A 6,171-nucleotide genomic window follows, 5' to 3' on the forward strand; every position below is an offset into this window, starting at 1 on the left:
TGCTATTTATAGAGGATTTCCATGCAAAAGACAAAGTGTTAAATCATATTAAGATTCCTTTTGGGCCTACAAACAAGCTAGATTTGAGTTGTAAACCTTCTTTTGCAGCTGTATTGGGCTGTCTCCACCGATATTCTTGCAGAAAAATGGGTCAAAAAGCTTGTGTGAACAAAACACATGTTGCAGAGCAAGTTGCAGCCGAAATTGAGGAATATGCGACTTCAAGCCACTTATTCAAGAGTCGCTTTTTCACTTCTGTGAATTTGGCACCACTTCAACTGCTATTTTTCTTGATGATGGAAACCGAACTAGCTCTTGTACAAAACATGAAAGCTGTAGCTCTTTGAGCTGTCTTTCCAATGCCTCAAGAATCATTCCATTTGGAGCTCTGTAGACTAAGAAATAACCAAAATACCCTCAACTAATCAGAGCTCTGTTTCAGCTTTTGAAAATAGAGTTGCACTTCTGTATTTCGACATTTTGACGAGGAAAACAACTGAACCAAACTTTGATGTCTTCATACCAAATGTAGATATATCTCTTCTTCAAAATGGTCCAAGAATCACCTCAATCCAATACTTCTAACTCAATATATAGCCGAAATACCACAAAGTGTCAAAACTGTCTTCACTTGCATTTCTTTCTTTGAATGTTTTGCACTTCATGTCTTCTTTAAACCACTTCAAATCATCAATAATCATCCGAAAATGTTCTCAATTCACTCCCTTTGATGATTGAATCATTAAACCTACAAAGACAAGAAGTTTTCACCATTAAAATCCATAAAAATGCAATTTTTACCACTTAAACCACAAAATGTATATTTTCACTAAAATTGTAGCTAATTAGTTATAGAAGTAGATAAAACACACCAAAACTAATTAATAAAACACACTTAAAACACGTAAAATATACACTTATCAAACCCCCCCCTCCCCACACTTAAACCATTGCTTGTCCTCAAGCAATTAACACATAATCAACAATAATGATTCAAGAGGTGAAACACTATATGCACTTTTTCGAATTCAATTCCTCATAACTTGGCAAACAATCATTATACACTTGTTCAATTTACACTAAATACTCATAATATAAAGTAAAGGAAAGATAATTATACCCTAATTTTAACAAATTAAACTTAATCTCTCACCCTAACCTAATTTCACAAGCAAGCAAATCACATAATCAATTTATAGCTATCCTCTTCCTTCAATCATCTTTTGCACAAAATTTTTAACTAAGAGGGATTCACAGCCGGATATCTTACTTAGATAGTGAAAAAGTCTTTTGATGCTAAGATCGACACTTTTAGGTAAAGAGTTTCGGTTACTCAACATTTCACTTATTTAAATTGCTATGCATACTCTTAATTCAAGTACCTTTTTACGTGAGTGTCGACATTTGTAGATGCCAACCTCTAGTTACTCGGTACAAGAATCATTAGAGTAGAACAAAAACTCTTATTCTTATTCTTTTTTCTTTTTACTTCTTTTTTTCTTTTTCTTTTTTTTTTTAAGTAAAAGACAATAAATAGACATTCCCTCGAAACAAACATATAAGAATAATCAAATGAAGAATATAGCTTTTATTGACAATATCAATCACTTACTTGCAAAATTAAGTAAAGAGGAGAAATCTCATTAAACATGCAAAATTATAGACATAATTTTTCCCACTTTACAGGATATACTTTCTAAAATGCAAAAATCCTAATTACATAATAACCATTTCCAAGTCAAATGAGAACTAAACCTTTCAAAATGCATATAAAGTTTCAACAAGTGGAAGAATTAGAGCACTTAAAGTTGGAACAATTTGGCCTTTTTTTAAAACAAAGACAAAAATTGCAAAAATTTTTGGGTCATAGTGAAATATTGGAAAAGATTTTAGAAAAATTTTGACAGAGTTTCCCCTTTTAACCGGATGAAATTCCCTACCAACAAACCCACTTTCAAGAAAATTATCCACATGGCAATATTTCCAAGTACAATTAAACATTTCTAATGCATTTAAGTCCTCAAACTATCATCACATGGCACTAGAATGCCAGTTCAAATATTTCCCTCCCCACACTTAAACTTCACATTGTCCTCAATGTGAGAAAGAAAAAAAAATGAAAGTAAGAGAAATTAGTACCCCCCTATTGAACTTGCGCTATCCAAATCCATGACCAGTGATGAATTTCCAACCTTATTTGCAAAGAAAGGAGAATTCAATTAATGCACCATTTCAAATGGAAAAATCAAAATAAAACAACTGAGTAAAAACTTGCAACGATCAAGAAGTAAGCATGCAAATTAAGAGAAAAGGGGAAAGTGATCAAGCATGTGGAACCATACAATGTTCAAGGAATAAAAACATGAAATGAGCTAATCTTCGCTAATCAAGTATATGCATTAGTATCCAAATCAAAGAGAAGCTAATTTCACAAAATAACCCCATCATCATGAACAAAGTAAGTTCCATTTATACATTTTGTCATCAATGATCAAGTCCCCTTAAGTACAAAAGTAATCTCAAAATGGAGGCAAACACACCAAGTCAAAATATAAATGACCTTCTTGAAAACTTATGAAATACTAAAAACCATTGAACCACAAAGATTATAAGTGCATTTATGAATTTCGTCAATTAAGGCCATCTTCAATTTACCTCTTCTTTTAGAATTACCTAAGAATTCAAGAAATCATTCAACCAAGCACCTTTTCATTCATTAGGTAATCTAAATTACTCACATAAATATCATAAACTCCAACAAGCTAATTAAAATGCTACCTTGGCCATTTAATATGTAACTTTTATCACCAAACCAAATTAAGCATAAAACTAGCAAAAATTCACCAAATAAATACAATAAATGCAAACCACAAGATTTATTTATCACTAACAATCACCGATAGCATCAATAAGCTCAAATAAATACACCTAACTTCACATATTAAAAATTACCTAAAAATAGAAAATATTCAACCATGGCAAAGTTCAAATGACAAAATTAGGTGAAGATTTGCTACCTCAAAGTGGTTTGGTGATAATTAGAGAAGAAAATGATGTGATAATCCCCAAGAAACTTACTCCAATTTGGTCTCAATTGAATGATTCAAGAAGGTGCAACCCTAACTAATGGTAAGCTTGAAACCACTTTAGAGTTGTTTTTGAAAGAATGTGAACTATGAAATCCACTCTAGAGGATGGGAGAAAGTGATTTGATGAAGATTGTTTGAAGATTAAATGGTGAAAAGTGGTGTTTTAATGAGTGGTGTATGTTTGAGATGTTAGTGTGTGAGTGGGGTTGAAGAAGAAGGGAAGGAAAAAATGAGGAATCCGTGAACGGATTCCTTCTTTTAGTTGAAACATCGCCAGAATCCGGCTGATTTCTGGCCTGATATCCGGCCAGATTGTTGGTCTGATTCTGGCCGGTGAGCTGGAAAAAAATTTCGTCTCCCTTGTCAATCCGACCGTGATCCGGCCAAATCCTGGTCGGATTTGCTGCAGAAATTTTTTGTTTCTATAGATTTTTCTCCAGTTTCCTGCTTGACCAAGTTTTCACATTCACCCGGTTTTCAACTGTTTTCATGTTTTTCAAGAAAAATTCACATTAAACCATAAAAATGTGCTTTTCTCAACCAAATACACTTAGAAATATATGATCATGCATTAATATAACACAAACATAAAGCACATTAAATGCATGAAATGCATCAAATGAACATGAAAACTCCATTTTGCTTCTTTCAATATAGACATTTTTGCAATTGAGATCATTTGCATGAATCCTTGCCATTGCCACCTACAAAACACACAAAAATACTAATCGAACAACTAAAACCTACTAAAAACAAGAAATCATTGGGTTGCCTCTCAACAAGCGCTTCTTTATAGTCATTTGCTTGACTATATAACCTCATTATCAAGGAGGTTTTGTTAATGAATAATCCACCATTTTAGGATGTGGTGGATCATTAAAAGGTGGCTTAACAACTAAAGCCACGTGTTCTAAGGATATGAGAGCTAGAAGTAGCTTACCTAACTCAAGTGAGTCATAGATATTATCTTGAATATGCATCACTTGAGAACTCACCAAAGGAACATTCACATGATTTTCTTGGAGAATAATACCTTTAAAACCTATATTCTCAATACATTCCTCAAGAGGGGTGAAAAATGAGTCGTTAAGGCTCACCTCTTGAGTTTCAAGGTTAGTTCTAAAGGTACTATTATGTGAAATAGACATTTTCTCATTGAAACACAAATTACATTCAATATTTTGATCATAATGCAATCCACTTTCACTTGCAACATACTCATCATTCATGCTAGGGTCATAGTGCATATCATTAGAAGAAATAACTTCACACAACTCATGCAATTGGTCTTGTATTCTACCAAAGTGAAAAGCTAATTCATCTAACCTTTCTTCAACCCTATCAAAACGATCGGAGGTTGCATTAGCTAGTTTTTCTATAGTTAATTCCCAAGATAGCTTAGGATCGTTAACTAATTATTCACTTTCTAATTTCGAAGGTGAAGGTTGAGACGACCCCACCTCACCCTAGGGCATACCCTAGAGGTTAGTGAGCCGCCTGTCCAACTCTCGCCAGGACTCACACACTAACATTAATTTCAGAGATAACATTAACTCCAAAGTAAGCACGAAACTTCCCGGTAAATATTGCAAACCATCCAACTTACAACTAAACGGATCAAATTACAAGTAGTTCAATCCATTCACTAAGTATAAATAGGATGGCAATTACTTAAAATGTGGAGTACAACTTTCAAACTCACTACTCTTTGGGTACTAAATCAATAACGCTAAACTTCTTCAATATAACATTTACATGTTGCAAATCGTCCAAATAGATGAACCAAAATACAAGCCAAAAGGTGAAAACTTGAACAACTAATATCATAATACAGTGCCAGCCAATTGCAAGTTTAAGATTTCCTATCACAACTAGTACTATTCTTGTCTCTCTCATCCCCGCACCCTATAAAGGAAAACAAATAAAAGGGATGAGTTAAAAACCCAGTGAGGTTCCAAGAAAACAACAAACAATCAGGTATTACAACATTCACATGCTGGCATGATCACGTGTTCCATGAAGTAAGTAATATCCAAATCACTCATTTAACAATGTACAGTAAATAACACATTCACGAAAAGGATACGGTCAGCTCTCGGGAGCAGGTTCCGTAGCAACTTGTTCAAGATCTGTTGACACTCCGTCAACCATGGAATTATAACAAGTCCAATAGAGCACCACTTAACTCCAATTTTCATCCACCGATCAACCCCCTATCGGGCCCGAACTCCAAACAGTAACAATGGTGGTAATACTCGAGTATATCAAATTCAGTGGATCCAATTTCAGTGGCAAAATAGTAAACTGTACCCAAGGTTCGTCAATCTCCTCGACCAAGCCCTTACTGGCTCGATTCAACTAACTAGCCAGTGGGGTTTGGGTTCCCTAGCAATCAATATAGTCGATGAGATAACATCTCCAACCGACTTTCAAGCCATGCACATGTATATCAGTTCACTTATAAATAGTTCACTTGTAAACAGTATATCAAGAGCTCAGTTAAATTAGGTCGAGTACGATAAAGTACACACTCGCTTATGCAATAATAGGTTAATTCAAGCAACAAGTCATATACAAGTCATATTTAAGCAACAAGTAGCATGGGACATGCAGTTGGAACACTCACCAAATCAAATGAACAGTCACATCTTGACTTTGGGATTTTCTTAGCTCATCACTGACTCCTGAGACATATCCAAGTTTTAATTACACTTATCATCTTAATCAAAACAAGTGAATAACATATAAACTCCAGTTTTAAAGTTATCGAACATGGAGGTTAAAAGATATAGGGTTTTGCAACCAAATGCATGAATATAAGGTTGGAAACCTTGCCATTACTCTTGGTTTCTTTCATACAATTCTCTCACCATGATTACTTCATGTTTCTCCAAAACCAGTGAATCGACCCATGCATGTCATGTTTAAAGCATTAACAATTTAATGAGTCAAAAGGTACGAGTTCGCAGCTTACATCTTAGAGTTAAAGCTGGAGTTAAAGTTCAAAGAAAATGGTAGCTACATGTTCTTGGTTTAAGCAGGAAGTTTTTAGTAAAATAGCATCCATTTGTCACAAGCAAAG

Source organism: Coffea eugenioides, chromosome 7, assembly GCF_003713205.1.
Source record: "Coffea eugenioides isolate CCC68of chromosome 7, Ceug_1.0, whole genome shotgun sequence".
Taxonomy (NCBI): domain Eukaryota; kingdom Viridiplantae; phylum Streptophyta; class Magnoliopsida; order Gentianales; family Rubiaceae; genus Coffea; species Coffea eugenioides.